Here is a 19,422-nt window from a genome sequence, read left to right on the forward strand (position 1 = left end):
GCCCATTCTCACGGGGGAAAGCTTGTCACATTACCAACCCCCACCCTCCCGCCCCACATGCCAGCCGATGAACCGAGGGCTGGGCCAGCAGGGGGCTGCGGGTCAGGAGTGAGGGGCACCAGCAGAGCTGGGGCAGGAGCCCAGGGCTGGGCCCGCAAGGGGCTGCGGGTCGGGAGTGAGGGGCACCAGCAGAGCTGTGTGTGGGGAGCCCAGGGCTAGAAACGCAGAGGGGGTTGTGAGCTGGGATATGGGATCCTCCTTCGCTTTCGGCTCCAACCAGCAGTGTGGTGTTGCTGCGTCTCTTAAACAGCTGCTGCGCTTCACCCCAGAGGTGGCTGCATCTGAGCGCCAGACGAGGGATCCCTGAAACCCATCCATAATTCACTGCAGGGCTCGACTCTCATTTGCGCTGAGATGCCAGCAGCCCCCTTCCCCATGGGCTGTCACAGACCCCCTCACTGGGGGAGTGTCCAGCTGTGAGGTTTGGGGGGGGAACCACATTCCCTGTGGGCTCAGGCCCAGCGCTCCCAGGACCCCCACGCTGGGAACCCAGTGTCCCTGGCCCCTCCTCTCCCCTCGCTGCTGCCAGGTGATCCTGGCGCCCTGATTGGTCCCAGGTAAATCCTGGTAAAGCTCCTCTCCCCAGCGCTCTGCCCTTAAATAGGGGCCGGGGCTTCAGCCAGTGCTGCTAGAGCACCCTCCCCCTGCTGGCCCCCCATCTTCCAGGGCTCTGCCCCCCACCCCCCCGGCTAACCTCCCTGCCCCCCAGGGCTCTGCTCCCCCTGCCCCCGCTCCCTTGGCTGGCCCCTGCCCCCCAGGGCTCTGCTCCCCCTGCCCCCGCTCCCTTGGCTGGCCCCTGCCCCCAGTGCACACTCCTGGGCCCCCCAGGTCTCTACTGCCCCCCTCCTTCTCCCAGGCTCTGCCGTCCCCTAGTCCTACTCGCAGGGGCCATGGGTAGCTTCAGCAGCCTGGAGGGCAGTGCCCAGCTTGGGGTGCTCACCTCCTGGCCCCTCCTCCTCAGACAGGGGGTCCCTGGCTTTGCCCCCCCAGCAGGACCCCTGGATCCAGCCCTAGGCTTCCCCCCAGCCCGGCCAGCCCAGCCCCCACGGCGGGTGGCCGACTTCTCCATCTGCTCCCTCCTGGCCCTGGGTGGCTCGGAGGGGCTGGGGGAAGGGGGGCGCCAGGAGGAGCTGAGCAAGGGGGCTGCAGCGTGGGGGTCGACCCCACCGGGCTACGCCTGGATCCACTGCTCCCGCTTCAAGCCGCCTCGTCTGGCAAGTAAGATCCCCCCCTTCCCGCGCCCTGGGGTGAGCCCCACTGTGGCCGTGCAGCCCCCCGGGAATGGCAGTGCCGCGAGGCACCGGGCATGGCCGGGACAGTGGGGGCTCCCCCCCCGGCTCCCCCAGCAGCTTGAGTGAGCAGGATCTCAGGTCCTCCCGCAACAGGCTGGGGCCAGCCCTGGCTGCGAGGAGAGAGCGCCCCCTGCTGAGCTCCCCACCGCTCCCTGCAGCACAGCGCCCCCTAGAACCCCATTGGGGCTGCCCTGCCTGCCAGGGGAGAGCGCCCCCTGCTGAGCTCCCCACTGCTCCCTGCAGCACAGCGCCCCCTAGCGCCCCACTGGGGCCTGCCCTGCCTGCCAGGGGAGAGCGCCCCCTGCTGAGCTCCCCACCGCTCCCTGCAGCACAGCGCCCCCTAGCGCCCCACTGGGGCTGCCCTGCCTGCCAGGGGAGAGCGCCCCCTACTGAGCTCCCCACTGCTCCCTGCAGCACAGTGCCCCCTAGCGCCCCACTGGGGCTGCCCTGGCTGCGAGGAGAGAGCGCCCCCTACTGAGCTCCCCACCGCTCCTTGCAGCACAGCGCCCCCCTAGCGCCCCACTGGGGCTGCCCTGGCTGCGAGGAGAGAGCGCCCCCTACTGAGCTCCCCGCCGCTCCCTGCAGCACAGCGCCCCCTAGCGCCCCACTGGGGCTGCCCTGCCTGCCAGGGGAGAGCGCCCCCTGCTGAGCCTCCCACCGCTCCCTGCAGCACAGCGCCCCCTAGCGCCGCACTGGGGCTGTGGCTTCCAGAAGGAAATGTGTGGGGCTGGTATTAACAGCAAGGGGGGCTGGCGGCCCTGGTCCTTCCTCTCCGGGAGCTGTGCCCCCCCGCCCGCTTCACCTCTCCCCTCTCCCCTCCCTGCAGAGGCGAAGCGGGGGGGCAGCCCCGGCCGGGCCTCCCGCAGCCCCCGCGTCCCGTTCTCCGCGGCCCAGATCGGCGTCCTGGAGGGCAGCTACCGGCAGACACGCTACCTGAGCAGCGGGCAGGTGGGGGAGTTGGCGGCAGTGCTGGGGCTCAGCGAGACCCAGGTAGGAGGCTCTGGCCTCGGGCAGGGCCTGGGGGAGCTGGGCGGGGAATTAACCCCAGACGGATCCTCTCAGTTATCAGCACCTGTTAGAGCGAGGGGCAGCGCCCATCGGCGAGGGGGATCGGCCCGTCGGTGAGGGGGATCCCCCCGGGGGTGTCCTAGGGGTAGCTGGCCTGTCGGCGAGGGGGATCCCCTGGCAGGGGACACCAGAGGGGCAGCCGGCCCGTCGGCAAGGGAGATCCCCCAGCAGCAGGTGCCCTGGGGCAGCCAGCTGTCAGAGAGGGGGATCACCCGGATGGGGACACCAGAGTGGCATCTGGCTTGTTGGTGACGGGGATCCCCCAGCAGGGGGCACCCAGGGGCAGCCGGCCCGGGGATCCCCCAGCAGGGTACACCAGAGGGGCAGCCAGCCCATTAGCGAGGGGGATCCCCCGGCAGTGGGCACCCTGGGGCATCCGGCTCGTCGGCGAGGGGGATGCCCCAGCAAGGGACACCAGAGGGGCAGCTCATAGAATCATAGAATCATAGAATCTCAGGGTTGGAAGGGACCTCAGGAGGTATCTAGTCCAACCCCCTGCTCAAAGCAGGACCAAACCCAACTAAATCATCCCAGCCAGGGCTTTGTCAAGCCTGACCTTAAAAACCTCTAAGGAAGGAGATTCCACCAGCTCCCTAGGTAACCCATTCCAGTTCTTCACCACCCTACTAGTGAAAAAGTTTTTCCTAATATCCAACCTAAACCTCCCCCTCTGCAACTTGAGACCATTACTCCTTGTTCTGTCATCTTCTACCACTGAGAACAGTCTAGATCCATCCTCTTTGGAACCCCCTTTCAGGTAGTTGAAAGCAGCTATCAAATCCCCCCTCATTCTTCTCTTCTGCAGACTAAACAATCCCAGTTCCCTCAGCCTCTCCTCATAAGTCATGTGCTCCAGCCAGGGGTGAGCTGGAGCCGGTTCGCACGGGTTCGCGCGAACCCGTTGTTAAATTTAGAAGCGGTTTTAGAACCGCTTGTTAACTAGCTTCCCTGCGAGGGAAGCTTTGATGGGCTCTGCCTGGGAAGCCTGTAATTCCTCCTCCCGGCCGCCGGGGGGCGCTGCGCTGTGCTGCGAGAGCCGTGTGAGCTGCCTCCTGGCCCTGTTGCTGCTCCTGCTCTTTGGACCTCTGGCCCTGGTGAGTCCCCGGCTGCGTCCTGCTGCTCCCAGCCGCTCCCCCCCCCCATGTGAGTATCTGCGCCCCTCCCCCGCCTTCCCTGCCCCCAGCCAGCCCCTGCCCCCTGCCCCCAGCCAGCCCCTGCCCCCAGCCAGCCCCAGCCAGCCCCTGCCCCCAGCCAGCCCCAGCCAGCCCCTGCCAGCCCCTGCCCCCAGCCACCCCCTGCCCCCAGCCCCAGCCAGCCCTTGCCCCCAGCCAGCCCCTGCCCCCAGCCAGCCCCAGCCAGCCCCTGCCAGCCCCTGCCCCCCCCTGCCAGCCCCTGCCCCCAGCCACCCCCTGCCCCCAGCCCCAGCCAGCCCTTGCCCCCTGCCAGCCCCAGCCGCCCCCAGCCAGCCCCTGCCCCGCCCCATCCAGCCCCTGCCAGCCCCAGCCGCCCCCTGCCCCCAGCCAGCCCCTGCCCCCAGCCCCAGCCAGCCCCTGCCCCCAGCCAGCCCCTGCCAGCCCCTGCCCCCCCTGCCAGCCCCTGCCCCCAGCCGCCCCCTGCCCCCAGCCACCCCCTGCCCTTGCCCCCAGCCAGCCCCTGCCAGCCCCAGCCGCCCCCTGCCCCCAGCCAGCCCCAGCCACCCCCTGCCCCCAGCCAGCCCCAGCCAGCCCCTGCCCCCAGCCCCCCCTGCCCCCAGCCCCAGCCCCCCCTGCCCCCAGCCCCCAGCCCCTGCCCCCAGCCCACAGCCGCCCCCTGCCCCCAGCCAGCCCCAGCCCACAGCCGCCCCCTGCCCACAGCCACCCACAGCCACCCCCTGCCCCCAGCCCCCAGCCCCTGCCCCCAGCCAGCTCCAGCCACCCCCAGCCAGCCCCAGCCCACAGCCGCCCCCTGCCCCACCCCCTGCCCACAGCCACCCGCAGCCAGCCCCTGCCCCCAGCCACCCACAGCCAGCCCCTGCCCGCAGCCAGCCCCTGCCCGCAGCCACCCTCTGCCCCCAGCCACCCTCTGCCCCCAGCCACCCTCTGCCCGCAGCCAGCCTCTGCCTGCAGCCCCTGCCACAGCCACCCCCTGCCCAGAGCCACCCGCAGCCCGCCCGTCTGCATCACCTGCCCACAGCCAGCCCGTGTCACTCCCTGCCTCCAGCTAGCCCTGCCCCACGCCCCTATCTGCAGCCAGCCCCACATCCACTGGTGCCCTGCAGTTCCCAGGGCAGTAACCCTGCACACGTGCTTTAATGAGGGGGAGGCAGGGAGCAGCTGGGACCCACACATGTGCACACCCTAGAGTGACCAGACAGCAAGTGTGAAAAATTGGGACGGGGGTGAGGGGTAATAGGAGCCTATATAAGAAAAAGACCCAAAAATTGAGACTGTCCCTGATCACCACCCACACATTTGAAATGGAGCTCATTTCTAGTTCAGCCCCATATTTTTTAAAAAGAACTTTAGGTAGGGTTAAAATACATCTGTATTTCCCTGGACATGTCAGGCTTTTCGGTTCTTAATCACCTCCTGGGAAAATATGGACGTATGGTAACCCTATTGGTACAAAAAATACATGCTGTCGCACATCCCTTAAATCAGAACTTTTTATAGGGAACCCGTTGTTAAATCAGAACTTTTTATAGGGAACCCGTTGTTAAGATTTTGGCAGCTCATCACTGGCTCCAGCCCCCTAATCATTTTTGTTGCCCTCCGCTGGACTCTCTCCAATTTATCCACATCCTTCTTGTAGTGTGGGGCCCAAAACTGGACACAGTACTCCAAATGAGGCCTCACCAGTGCTGAGTAGAGGGGGATGATCACATCCCTTGATCTGCTGGAAATGCCCCTACTTATACAACCCAAAATGCCATTAGCCTTCTTGGCAACAAGGGCACACTGTTGACTCATATTCAGCTTTTCGTCCACCGTAACCCCTAGGTCCTTTTCTGCAGAACTGCTGCCCAGCCATTCGGTCCCTAGTCTGTAGCAGTGCATGGGATTCTTCCGTCCTAAGTGCAGGACTCTGCACTTGTCCTTGTTGAACCTCATCATATTTCTTTTGGCCCAATCCTCTAATTTGTCTAGGTCCCTCTGTATCCTATCCCTACCCTCCAGCGTATCAACCACTCCTCCCAGTTTAGGTCAGCTGGCCTGTCGGTGATGGGGATCCCCTGGCAGTGGGCGCCCTGGGGCAGCCGGCCTGTCGGTGATGGGGATCCCCCAGCAGGGGGCGCCCCGGGGCAGCCAGCCTGTCCATGATCCCTGCCGGAGTATCCTGGTGACTCAGTTCCCAGCTTTCCTGCTCCTGCGGCGCCCCCTGCTGGAGGGTCTCCAACGGCCCGAGTGAGCCTCTCGGGATCAGGGCTCCTGGGCTGAATTCCCAGCTATGCCCCTGACTCGCTGTGCGGCCCTAGCTCTGTGCCTCAGTTTCCCTCTCTGTGCGCTGGGGCCGATGGCACCCGGGGAGGTGTCCGGTCCGTCTGAGGGCCACATTCGCGGTGACTGTTGCTATTGTTTGTTCCAAGGTGAAAATCTGGTTCCAGAACCGGCGGGCACGGGAAAGGCGGGACTTCCTGAAGGAGCAGCCAACCAGCAGCACTGCCCTGGAGGGGGCGGAGCCGGCCCATGCTGCCCCCCTCGGACGGGCGCCAATGCCAGGGCCGGGCAGTGCCAAGACGCTGCCCCCTTGAGCCGCCGCGGCCTCGGGCGTCTGATCACAACGGGGCCATTTGAGTTGCCATTTGGGGGGGCCCCCGGATTGGGGGTGATGGGCTCCCTATGGGCTGCGCACCTCCTCCCCCCTGTTGTTACAGAGCACCCATCAAACTCCAGCCCCTCCAACCGCAAACTGGTCCCCTCCCACCCCAAATCTTCAGCCAGAATTTGACTCCCCGGCCGGGATGTGTACCCCAAACTCTGACTGAGCTCAGGGGGCGGGGGCAGGACTGACACCCGCAGACACAGGAGTCATCCGGCCCGGCTGCTTGGTGCCTCCTGTGTGCAATGAATTGGGGGGGTCTCAGCCTGGCCCCTTCCCCCAACTCTCTTTCAAAACCAGCCGCCCAATTAGCACTCCAGGCCAGGGCTTCCCGTTGGGCCCCTCTACCCTGGAGCACCCCCTGCTGGGCCCCGTCCCCAGCGCTGACCCAAACCTCCATTCAAGGGCAAAGGGTGACTGTGCAGAACATCTGGGGGGGGGCAGGGAGGCAGGATGTTCCCACCCCCACCCCACCCCGATCCCTGCCTCTGACCTTCAGCCTCCACTAAGTCTTTAGCCAGTGACAATGTTTTGGCTTGAGCTGAAGGATTCAGACTGAGCAGGCGTTACCCTCCCCCCCCCCACCCATGACTGTCCCGTGTCTGTGACACACAAGGAATCAGATTCTGATCTCAGCCACCCCGGGGTCAATCCAGAGTGACCCCGATTGCAATGAGGACATGGCCAAATTCAGATCTCTGCCCCCCCCCCGGGTCGATCTGGAGTCACCCCCAACTGCAATGGGGACAGGGCCGAATTCAGATCTCAGCCCCCTCCCCCCCCACACACCTGGATCAATCTGGAGTCACCCCCGAGCCCCGACTGCAATGGGGACAGGGCTGGAGTCTGATGTCAGAAATAGCCCATGTAAATCTGGGCTCAATCCACTGAAGAAAATGGAGTCACTCTGGTTTGACACAGAGACCAGAATCCGTCTTTCTGTCAAATCCAGCTCTGCTCTGGGGTGTGATTGCCAAGGGGAGCCTGACTGGGGAGGAGCTGCCCCCAGTCCTGGGATATCTGCCGCGGGGGTTGTGCCCTGTGTCATAGGGGGACAATAAACCCCCTTTGATCCCAGAACTGGGCTCTCATGTGGTGGTTTCCTTGTGTCCCTGCTTGGGTCTGGCTGGGGGCAGAGGGGGTGTTGCCTGTGGGGCCGGGGCAGTGTCCTGTGCTCCCCCCACCCCTCGCTGCGCCCCGTTAGGCAGGGCTGGCATGGGCTGTTGGTGCAGAGCAGGCTAGAGAGGCCAGGGTATGGGGATGCAGTGGGGGTGCCCTGTCCCCCCCCCCAATGAGCCAGTGTGTCCCCCTGACCTCCCCCCCATGAACCAGTGTTGCCCTGACTTCCCCCTGCAGCCCCCAGGCCCTTCCAGTCTCTGCTTCACTGGGATATCCTACAGGAAGATCTGGATGACCTTGTAGATGGGAGTAATAATAATAGGATGAAATTTAATAGTGAAAAGTGCAAGGTCGTGCATTTAGGGATTAATAACAAGAATTTTGGTTATAAATTGGGGACACATCACTTGGAAGTAACAGAGAAGGAGAAGGACCTCGGAGTATTGGTTGATCACAGGATGACTATGAGCCGCCAATGTGATATGGCCGTGAAAAAAACTAATGCGGCCTTGGGATGCATCAGGCGAGGTATTTCCGGTAAAGATAAGGAGGTGTTAGTCATCTGGAATATTGGGTGCAGTTCTGGTCTCCCATGTTTAAGAAGGATGAATTCAAACTGGAACAGGTACAGAGAAGGGCTACGAGGATGATCCGAGGAATGGAAAACCTGTCTTATGAAAGGAGACTGAAAGAGCTTGGCTTGTTTAGCCTAACCAAAAGAAGGCTGAGGGGAGATACGATTGCTCTCTATAAATATATCAGAGTGATAAATACCAGGGAGGGAGAGGAATTATTTAAGCTTAGTACCAATGTGGACACCAGAACAAACGGATATAAACTGGCCAACAGGAAGTTTAGACTTGAAATTAGACGAAGGTTTCTAACCATCAGAGGAGTGAAGTTCTGTAACGGCCTTCCAAGGGGAGCAGTGGGGGCAAAAGACATATCTGGCTTCAAGACTAAGCTTGATAAGTTTATGGAGGGGATGGTAGGATGGGATAGCCTAATTTTGGCAATTAATTGATCTTTGATTATCAGCAGGTAAATATGCCCAGTGGTCTGGGATGGGATGTTAGATGGGGTGGGATCTGAGTTACTGCAGAGAATTCTTTCCTGGGTGCTGGCTGGTGAGTCTTGCCCACATGCTCAGAGTTTAGCTGATCACCATATTTGGGGTCGAGAAGGAATTTTCCTCCAGGGCAGATTGGCAGAGGCCCTGGAGGTTTTTCGCCTTCCTATGGGGCACAGGTCACTTGCTGGAGGATTCTCTGCACCTTGAGGTCTTTAAACCACGATTTGAGGACTTCAGTAACTCAGACATAGGTCAGGGGTTTGTTACAGCAGTGGGTGGGTGAGATTCTGTGGCCTGCGTTGTGCAGGAGGTCAGACTAGATCATCATAATGGTCCCTTCTGACCTTAAAATCTTTGAATCTATGAGTCTAGGCTCCCAGCCCCTCTTGCTCTAACCACTAGACCCCACTCCCCTCCCAGAGCTGGTGGAAGAACCCAGGTGTCCTGGCAGAACAATAGATGCAAAACCCACAGCCATATCCCCACGGCTACGACCCCCCCGCCCCGGAAGGCACCATTCCAGCTCCATGGGTCCTACCCGGGCCTAGCCCAACGTGTGGTGTGCCTCAGCCAGTGCACCCAGTGTCCCTGAAACCAAACAACCCCTGTGCTCTCCAGTGAGCTCCCCCAGGCTAATAACAGCCGGGCCCCTGCCCCTGGGGGTGAGCACTGGCCACACAGCGATCGCCTGCCCTCTCCGGCCGCGGCCTCAAATAAACCTGCACAACACCTTCTAACGCCCGGCCTGGGAGCTCCGGCCTGGGCTGCACCCCAGCCTTCGGGCAACGTAAGCTGCCTTATGATGTCAGCGTCCACACTCCGGCCTTGTCCCGCCGATGTCAGGGCCCTACCACACTGATAACTGCCCCGCCACGAGAGGCGTGGGGCTTCCGTCGGCGTTAGCGCCGCGCAGCGTCTGTGTAGACAGGGCCTCGCTTCCATGGGCCCTGGGCTGGCATTCTTGTCAATAGCACGGCTCTGCGGCCGAAATTGACAAGAAAACCGTTCACTGCTCGGGCTGTCACCAGCTAGAGCCCGGCTGCCCCCCGGGTTCCCAGCTCCCAGCCGGGCTGTGCCTGCCCAGCTCCCCACTCCCCGCCAGGGGCCTGGGTGCTGCCCGGGCTCTCGGCTGCCCCACCGGCAGGCGCCCAGCACAAAGCTTATTACAGCAGTCGGTAACCCACCAACCCCTGTTTGTGTCCTGTGACTGCAGGGGCGTTAACGGGCCATTCTGCCTGGCATGGGCCCTTGAAATCTGTGTTCACGCCTTACCAGGGCCGGTGCAAGCATGTTTTGCGCCCTAGGCGAAACTTCCACCTTGCGCCCTCCCCCATCCCCAAGCCCCCGCCCGGAGATGCCCCCCCACGGCAGCTCCGCCACGAGGCGCCCCCCCTGTGGCAGCTTAGGCGTCGCAAGCCTGGGAGGCGGGAGAAGTGAAGCAGCCACAGAGTGCTCGGGGAGGAGGCAGGGGTGAGCTGGGGCGGGGAGTTCCCCTGTGTGCCACCTCCCCCCCCTTACTTGCTGCAGGTGGCCCTCCCTGCGCTCCCCTGCCCCAGCTCCCTCCGCCTAAATGCCAGCGGAGACCAGGGCGGCTGAAGATCCGGCCGCCGCGGTCGCTGCCGAAGAAAATGCCGCCCCCCAAATTCTAGTGCCCTAGGTGACTGCCTAGGTCGCCTAAATGATTGCACCGGCCCTGCACCTTACACCAAACCGTCTGGTCTACCGTGTATGTAGCCGGGACGCTCTGAGCCGCTCTCCCAGCCCTGGAGAAGAGCTCGGTGTGGCCTCAAAGCTCGACTCTCTCGCCAACAGAGGTTGGACCAATAAAAGATATTACTGGACCTCCCACACCTTGTCTGTCTGATCCCGTGGTTCTCAGCCTTTTCAGACGACTGTACCCCGTGCAGGGGTCTGATTTGTCTGGCCTACCCCCAAGCTTCACCTCACTTAAAACCAACTTGCTTACAAAATAAGACCGAAAAATACAAAAGTGTCACAGCCACATTGTTACTGACCAATCGCCGACGATCTCATTTTCCCCATCTAATTATAAAATAAATCGATTGGAATATAAATCTTGTACTTACATTTCAGTGCGTAGTACATAGAGCGGGACAAACTAGTCATTGGCTGTATGAAACTGTAGTTGGTACTGACTGCGCTAGTGCGGTTTATGTAGCCTGTGGTAAAACTAGGCAAATATCTAGGTGAGTTGATGTACCCACGGAAGACCTCTGAGTACCCCCAGGGGGACGCGTACCCCTGGTGGAGAACCACTGATATCCTGGGACTGACACAGCTACAACAACACTGCATACATACACACAGACACACACAGACACACACACAGCAGGGCTCCCCCCCCCACCCCCACCCCCGAGCAGGGAACATCTGGGACGGGCACACACACTCACACTCAGAGCGGGGCTCGTCCCCCCAGCAGAGGGCAGCAGGGACACACATGCAGAGTGAGTCTCTTACACACACAGAACGTGTGCACACAATCACACACCCACACCCCTACCCCCCACACAGAGCATGGGTCATTCCCCCCCCAATCAGGGGGCAGCAGGGACACACACACACAGACTCAGTCACACACACACACAAAAGCATGTATGTACAGACAGACCCACACCCACACCCACACACAGAGCAGGGCTCCTCCCCTCCAGCAGGGGGCAGCAGGGAACACAGTGTCAGTCTCACACACACAGTTTCACACATGGCGCGTGCGCACAATCACACGCATGCACATGCACACACACACACACACACACACACACACACACACCCATGCCCTGGGCAGTCCCCCCCCACACCTCCAGCCATCTCTTTCCCAATGGCTCGGCTCCTGGCGCTGACCCCTGCACGGGTCCCCTGGCCGAAGGCAAACATGGAGCCCACGTCCCCTGGGCTGGGGGGGCAAAGTCCATCCCCGGCCTCCTAATCAGTCACTCACCTCTGGGGAGTAGGGGAAAGGTGCCTCCAGCCAGATAAGATCCGTCCCTTGGGATGGTGAGTGCGGGGGGGACGGGGGTCCCAAGGGCTGAACCAACTCCTATTTTAGCTCCTTCAAGCAGTCTGCTAAAGTGACAGCCGTGAGGGGGAGCATTGTCCAGTGGCCAGAGCAGGGCAGGCTGAGAGGCAGGACTCCTGGGTTCTGTCCCAGCTCCGGGAGGGGAGTGGGGTCTAGAGGGCAGAACGGGGATGGGGACGGGCTGTGTTTTACTCCCAGCTCTAGGAGGGGAGTGGGGTGCTGGGGTTAGCGGGGGGGTTGGAGTCAGGACTCCTGGGTTCTGTCCTCGGCTCTGCCACAGATTCCCTGTGGGATTGTGAATGAGTCACTTCCTTGCCCCATGCCTCAGTTTCCCCACCCTTCCTCACCTCCCAGGGCTGCTCCACACTGTGTGGCAGCCCCTGCTGGGCAGGCAGTTCAGGGAGCCAATGATCCTCCCCCCACAACCCCCCGAAGGCCCAGAACGGCAGGGCTGGCTCAGGATCTTGGCACATGTGCGGCACGGGAGCCTGTGGATGGGTGCATGTTGATGTGTGTGAAGGGGTGGGTGGAACTGTGCAGAGTGTGTGTGAAGGTGGCACGGGGCACACGGGCAGCACACATGTGTGCAGGGTTCTCCAATAACAAACTGACGTCAACAGCCCCTGAGCTACCCTACAATAACAAACCAACACCAACAGCCCCTGAGCTACCCTACAATAACAAACCAACACCAACAGCCCCTGAGCTACCCTACAATAACAAACGAACATCACCAGCCCCTGAGCTACCCTACAATAACAAACCAATGTCAACAGCCCCTGAGCTACCCTACAATAACAAACCAACCTCACCAGAGCAATCCCCGTAATCCTCAGCAAGCCCAGAGTAACAAGCTAGTGTGTCCAGCCCCTCCCCCCAGATCAGCCCTACAATAACACAGCCCCTCTGCTGCCCTGCAATGACAACCAACAGTCCCAGCCCCCACGCAGCCACAGGTGGCGAGTTATATGGGCCTGTGGTGCCCGTGCTCCACCAATATTCAGGAACATGGCGGGGCTAGCGGGGAGCCTGGCGCCTGCAGCAGCAAGCGACCTCGCCCCAGCCTGCCCCGCTCCGCCCTGCCTCTTTCCAGCTTCCGTCCCCTCCAGCAAGGGACACCGGGGGCGGGCAGGGCAGAGCGCAGGGGGGTGGACTGGGGCCAGGCCCCCCTGCTAACTCCCCAGGCCGCCTAGGACACCGCATCCCCATGAAGGGCGGGGGCCCCCCAAAGCACGGGTCCTGGGGCGGTTGCCCCAGTCCGTCCTATGGACGGGACGGCTCCGCTTGGACCCATTCTGGGCACCCTCAAAAATTATACAAACCTGGCGCCCATGCGGACGCAGCCCTACAATAACAATCCAGCAGGCACAGACCTCACACCCCTGAGCACCCCCATGGCTCCGGCGAGACCCTAAAATAACAAACCCACTGCCCCACATCGTGACCGGACACCGAAAAGCCGATATACACCGACCAGCTCCAGCACCCCCCTGAACTCTTCCGTTTGGCTTAGCCTGACCAAGGGAAGGGGGGTCCTGATCTGTGTCTGGCTGGCCCCACGGCCCCCACAGGCCAGCACGACCCCAGGGCTGCAGAGCCCCTGAGCGGCTCTGGCTGAAGGGGGAAGGGGAGGGATCTACCAAGGCAGGAGAGCCAGGGACTGGGCAGAGACTGAGCTGTCCTTTGACCTCCGCTGGCGGTGACCCTCGCAGGCAATCGACACATGTGAGGTCAAAGGTCAGTTAGGACCCCCCCACTTAAGGCACGAAGACCCCTGTGGGGATCAGCCCCTCTGATCTTTTCCACTATTGATGCCTGGAAATGGACTTGGCAGCCAATCGGTCGCTCCCTGCGAGGGGTGGGGGGCTGGGAAAGGCTGGTCCGCAGGGGGAAACCGCCCCAGCCCAGTCATTATACAGCTGTAGTGAGGCTGGCGTAACCCCCCACGTAGACCAGCCCTAAGGCATTGCTCAGCTCAGCCACGCATTGTCCAGAGCATTGTGCCCAGGCCAGGAGCGTTAGCCTCCATCGGGCAGAGGGGGAAACTGAGGCACATCGGAGTTAAAAAAATCAGTGGCAAAGCTGAGAGTAGAACCCAAGAGTCCCCTGCCATTGCCTGAACCCGTGTGTCACACAGTCGGGTGCTGGCACTGCCATGTCCCTGGCACGCGGGGCACTCGGCCGTCTTTGCTGAGCCCGAGTGTCCTCGCTGGCCAAAGCCGCTCTGCACTGTGGGTCGCCACCCCATTGCCGTCCGGTGCACTGCCTTGTGGGAGATTTACGCAGGGCATTGTGGGATACCAGCCCCCACCCAGGGAATGGAGGGAGCTACGGGGGAAAATTTTCTGCTCCATCCCCTGATCTGCCCCTTTTGGGCTGTTTTTAGAATCCCCACAGTTCCCTGCTTCCCCTGGCTTGTGGGCAGAGGCCTGGTTGCTGGATGGGCCAGCAGAGTTCCCGTGGCTGGGCTAGAGAGAGGTGAGTCCTCAGTCTCCCTCGGGTGCGCAGCCATGAATCTGAGACAACCGAGAGCACGGTCAATGCCCACTCTAACCATTGCCCGGCAGCTCTGCTCCCTGTGTGTCTGCCAGAGCCAGAGCCAGAGCCAGAGCCAGACCCGCCGGCTCCACCCACGATCATTTCCACCCGTCAGCGCCACACGGCGAATCCAGCTCCGGCAGGGCGAGGCAGAGCACAGCCTGGCGCAGGCATCCCCACTCTGGAGCTGCACCCCAAAATCCTCAGAAAAGTAACAACAAAATCAGCTGCCCAAGCTGATCCAAGTTGTCTGAGCTTTCGGGGGCCTCCTGTTTCCTCTGCACCCCCCAAGGCTAGAATCTTCTCTTATGAGCTGGGTGCTTCCTTGTTATGGGCTGGGTTAAACCCCCATTGAGGTCAGTGGGGGTGAGTGTGTGTGTGTGTGTGTAGAAAGCTGAAGAGAGCAATGTTGGGTCTGGTGTTGGCTAAAGAGGCCTGTGTACATTCTTGGTCAGAAAACAAGGCTGCATCAAAGAAAATCCCAGATTCCATCAATCTCGACTTCCAGCTGGAAGGTCCCCAGGGCCCCAGACTTTGACAAGCTGCTCAACTTCCTTCGTTAAAAAAGGGGCGACTCAGGCCCTCCTAGGAATCCGGGAGCTGGGGCTTTTCAACACCCCCGCCCAATAACAGCACCAGGAGACCCATAAGAATTGGTGACACGGCCCCCGGCAGGATGGTTGGCTGAGTCCCCGGTCGCCAGGCACAGGGCTGTGTGCTGGGGGGCTCAGACCTTTGCTGGGACAACCAGCCTCTGGGGGGGGGGGGGGGAATGCAGCCCGGCACAGATGGCTCGAATGGGACTTTCTGGCACATCTGGTTCAAATGGGACCTAAACAGCATCAGGCTCTTGTGCCGGCTTTTGCCATGGTGCGGTGGGGCGCGTTTTACCCCAGTGAACTGAGCGCATTGGGATCTGAGCCGGCCTCTCCCCAGGAGGGAATGAGCATGGGGATGCAGTTCCCTCCTGGCTCCACCAGGGGGCGATAGCCCATTGCAGGGCAGGAGCCTTTGGTGACAGCTGCTGAGCCGGTGCACGTGGGCAGGTGGGGGCCACCCACTAACCCGCTTCATGCATTTAACAGCCCAGCCTGGCACTAGTCCCCATCTGAGTAGAGCTGGATCCCCCCGAGTGCTAGGCCCCGATCCAGCCGGGCGCCCGTTTCTCCCCACTCTCAGCCCTCTCAGCGCAGGGAAGCGAAGAGTTAACCGGGGCAGCGACGTGTTATCGCAGGGGCGGGTCCCCACAGCGATCCCACCGCTGCCACCGTCTGTTCCCTTATCTCTCCATGTCCTTGGCCCGCACCTGTCAGTGCGGTGCCGCCGGCGTTAACCATTAACCAGGACTTCCTGTTTGCCGCCAAATGCAGCAGGACCGAACAGGGGAACGAGAAAGAGAAAAAGGAGAAGAAAGGCCAACGCAAAACTGGTGGGGGGCGCTTATCAGGGTGGCACCCGCTGCCATCACTGGCCCAGGGACTGGCTTCCATAACACCCTGTAATAGGGCTTGGAGACATGGACACAATGCTGCCAGCTGGAGACTGGTGGCAAGCAAATAGAAAGGTGTCAGAGGCAGAGATACAGGGAACAGGCAGCGCGTCCTTGTGGTTAGAGCGCTGGCTGGGACTCAGGAGTCCAGGGGTCAGTTCCCTGCTTTCCCCAGACTCCTCCCCACCTGTGGCAGACTCATCCTCCCTTCCTACGGCTCTGTTTAGACTGGAAGCTCTTTGGGGCTGGGCCTGTCTCTCGTGTGTCTGTGCAGCGCCTGGCATGGAAGGGCCCCGGTCTTGGTCAGGGAGCTCCTCAAGCCAAGGTGCTTGTGCCACACTGACTGAATTAGCAGGTTGTTATTATTACTGGTATTATGGTAATGGTTAAAGACCTCACTCGACATCAGGGCCCCCTTGTGCCGGGCGCTGCCCAGACACACAGTGACCGAGATCAGAGCCCTGTTGTGCTGGGCACTGCCCAGACACACGGTGACTGAGATCAGAGCCCTGTTGTGCTGGGCACTGCCCAGATACACGGTGACCGAGATCGGGGCCCTGTCGGGCCGGGCGCTGCCCAGACATCACAAGAGATGGTCCCTGTCCTGTAGAACTCACCATCTGACTAGTCTAAGGGTGGCGGGAGAGACAGGAGAGGGATATAATATACCCAGGCTCACACAGCAAGTTAGGGGTGGTGCTGGGGATAGAACCCAGGGGTCCCGGGCCAGTGCTCTATTCACTAGCCCCGACTGCCTTTCCATGGCAGCCCTGCATGTGACTGCCCCCAGCCTGGCCCCAGGAGCTCACACCCGGCCCCCTGCGTGTGAGAGCACAAGTGACCGCGTGGCCCAGTGTGGGCGGTGGTGTCCCAGCCCTCCTGGTCAGCTGGCAGCAGGTCCGTGAGACACTGGGCTGCTGTGTCCATGCAAATCCCCCCCCCCCGCGATAAGAGGGGCGGAGCAGGCAGCGCACGGCACAAAAGCAGAACTGCCCGTGGCTGGCGTCCAAGGATCACCCGAGCTGGCCAGGGCAGGGGGGCGCCGGAGCTCATGGAGCTCCACTCAGGGGCTGGGGGGCTGAATCCACCCAGGAGCAAGTCTGCAATTCTACAGCCCTGTCTCTGGCCAAAGCCCTCTGAGGCCGCTCGCTGACCCCTCCCACCACTGCCAAGTGTGTGTGTGTGGGGGGGGGAGGGTTGTGGGTCCGGGCGATCCACTCTGCTTCAGAGAGGGGAAACTGAGGAATGGAGAGCAGAGATGACCTGCCTTAGGGCACCCAGCCAATGAACCACCAAACTGCACATGGACCCCAGGCGTCCTGACTCCTAATCCCTTCTGCTCTAACTACTAGACATCACTGCCCTTCCAGAGCCAGGAATAGAACCCAGGAGCCCTGATGCCCAGCCACCCCCACGCAAACCACAGGCTTCCACAGCTGGTTACAGAACCTGGATCCTAAGCCCCTCCAACCACTAGACCCCACTCCTGTCTCAGAGCTGGGGGCAGAACCCCGGAGTCCGGGCTGCCAGCCTGTTCTGGGAACAGGAGAGCTGACCGCACAGCGCTCCACCCAGCCCTGCTGTGACTAAGCACTCGCCCAGGGCCCTGGGCAGGGCGTGCTGGGGCATGTCCCATGGCACAGAGCCATTTAACCCATTCGGAGAGCGGCGCCCTGGGTCCAGGCCTCCTGGTGAAACGGGAAGGGGACCTGGAGCGTCCCAGCTGAGAATCCCAACGGCCGGTGCCCAGAGCCAGTCCCACGCGACGGCTTGTGTGTGGAACGAGTCTGCTGGGTCTTAGCCCAGCTCCAAATATTCCCCATCAGCAGCAGGGGCCCCTGAGCCAGCCTCCGGCCTGGGCACTGAGTCCCCTGCCAGCCCTCAGGCAGGGCTGGGGTCCTACAGGAAGGCAGTGGGGGCTGGTTTCCCCATCTCTCCAGCTACAACCCTCAGCCCCCCTTGGCTGTGAGAGAGCCCTCCCCGGGAGAGGTGGGGCTGCCGGGAAAGCCTGGACGGGCTCTTAGGAGATTCTCTGTTTAGGCCCAGCTCCCCACCGTCTGAAGCCAATGGGAGTTAGGCGCTTAAACACCTTTGGAGATCTGGGTGTCAGTTTCCCCATCTGTCCCATAGGGATCGTGATCCTCGCTCGCCTGTTCCGGGGCAGGAGCTGTCTCACTCCAGGTGCGTGTTCAGTGTCTAATGCTTAGCAGCCAGGCTCCCATGGGAGTTAGGCACCTCCCTGAGGATCTGTGATTCACTCACGAACAGGTACAGGCACCTACCAAAGGAGCAGTGATGCTACAAAAGGGCCCAGTGCCCTCTTTCGCTGGATGTATTTTTCTCTCTCATTATTTTTTCTGCTTGCGTTTGCCATTCGCTCCCCAGGGCTTGTCTGCTTTGAGCTGTAAATAAACCCTGTACGAGAGCTAGGTATTAATTACTGTTACGATTGCCCTGCTTCCCCCACAAGACTGTCCGGACAACTGGAGAACTGGCATGAGAGATGCCACGCCGCCGAACAGCTGACCATTGAGACGGGAAGGACTTTATTCATTTGTAGTCAGTCTGCTTGAAAACTCTGTTCTTTAACTCAAACACCAGAGAAACTCTTTGGAGAAAAACGTTCTTTGCGAAAGATTCAACCAATCTCCCACGGCTCATTCCTCAGCCCTCCCTGACTGGAAAACCAGGGAAGGAACAGACTTGACAGTCCTGATATTTCCTAGCAAATACCCACCACACGTCAGCAAGAAGTTAAAAAATTTTTTTAAGGAGTCAAAAGGCTACAACTCGGATTTTCTTTCTCGTTGCAAGTCAATAGCATGGAATTATATTAACATCCGTCTCCAACCCTTTCTCTGGCTTGGCTAGTTAAACCATAAATTCTTCAGGGCAGAGACTATCTCTAACCAATAGACCCCACTCCTATCCCAATGATAGGAAGAGAACCCAGGAGTCCTGATGTTCAGGCCTCACTGTGCAAACCACTAGACTCCACTTCTCTCCTAGGTAGGAGGAGTGTTTTCCAGGCCCCTGGGTGGTCTTTGTAACGACAAGATGCAGCCAATCTTCTCCTCGGGGTGAGGTGCTTTCCTGATTCCCTCGTGTTCCCCAGCACCCGCACGCCCAGGCCGGGGTTGTGTTGCATCCTCACTGCTCAGTGCGAGAGACCGAGCGCACAGGGGCTTCTTTAGGCTAAATCTTCCGCCAGCGCCCCGAGCAGAGAGATCCGACCCCTCAGGGCAGGGGGGAATAAACACCCAACAAGCCCAGGCTCCAGGGCCGGTGCAACCATTGAGGCGACCTAGGTGATGGCCTAGGGTACTAGGATTTAGGGGGGCACCATTTTCTTCGGCAGCGACCGCGGTGGCCGGATCTTCGGCTGTCCCGGTTGCCGCTGGCATTTAGGCGGAGGGAGCTGGGGCAGGGGAGTGCGGGGAGGGCCGCCTGCAGCAAGTGGGGAGGGGCAGGGGAACTCCCCGCCCCAGCTCACCCCTGCCCCGCCTCCTCCCCAAGCACCCCGTGGCTGCTTCACTTCTCCTGCCTACCAGGCTTGCGGCGCCTAAGCTGATTGGCGCTGCAAGCCAGGGAGGTGGGAGAAGTGAAGCAGCCACGGCGTGCTCGGGGTGGAGATGGAGCAGGGGTGAGCTGGGGCGGGGGGGGGGTGCCTCAGGGCAGAGGGTGGGGGGTGGGGAGCTGCCGCAAAGGGGGCGCCTCAGGGCGGAGGGGGGAGCTGCCGCGGGGGGGGGCCTCAGGGCAGGGGCGCGAGGGGGGGAGGGCGCAAGGTGGAAGTTTCGCCTAGGGCGCGAAACATCCTTGCACCAGCCCTGCCAGGCTCACACCTGGCCATGATCAGCTGGGAACCTGTGTCCCCCACCTTTCAAGGGGACCTGCCCCAGGAAACAAAACAGAGATCGTACCCTGGGTTGTTGGGTTTTTTAATCTT

At 61.3% G+C, this 19,422-nt stretch overlaps 1 long non-coding RNA gene across 2 annotated transcripts; it reads left to right on the forward strand.

Moving 5' to 3' along the window:
• Positions 1–11,373: 11,373 nt before the first annotated feature.
• On the forward strand, positions 11,374–18,248 carry LOC123350636. 2 transcript variants are annotated; one of them, XR_006573782.1, is made up of 2 exons: positions 11,374–11,427; positions 17,607–18,248. It is a non-coding gene; the product is annotated as an uncharacterized LOC123350636 (long non-coding RNA). The 2 variants fall into 2 exon arrangements; XR_006573783.1 differs by lacking the exon at positions 11,374–11,427 and adding an exon at positions 13,835–13,927.
• Positions 18,249–19,422: the final 1,174 nt, after the last annotated feature.

This window comes from Mauremys mutica, chromosome 15 (assembly GCF_020497125.1).
Source record: "Mauremys mutica isolate MM-2020 ecotype Southern chromosome 15, ASM2049712v1, whole genome shotgun sequence".
Taxonomy (NCBI): Eukaryota; Metazoa; Chordata; order Testudines; family Geoemydidae; genus Mauremys; species Mauremys mutica.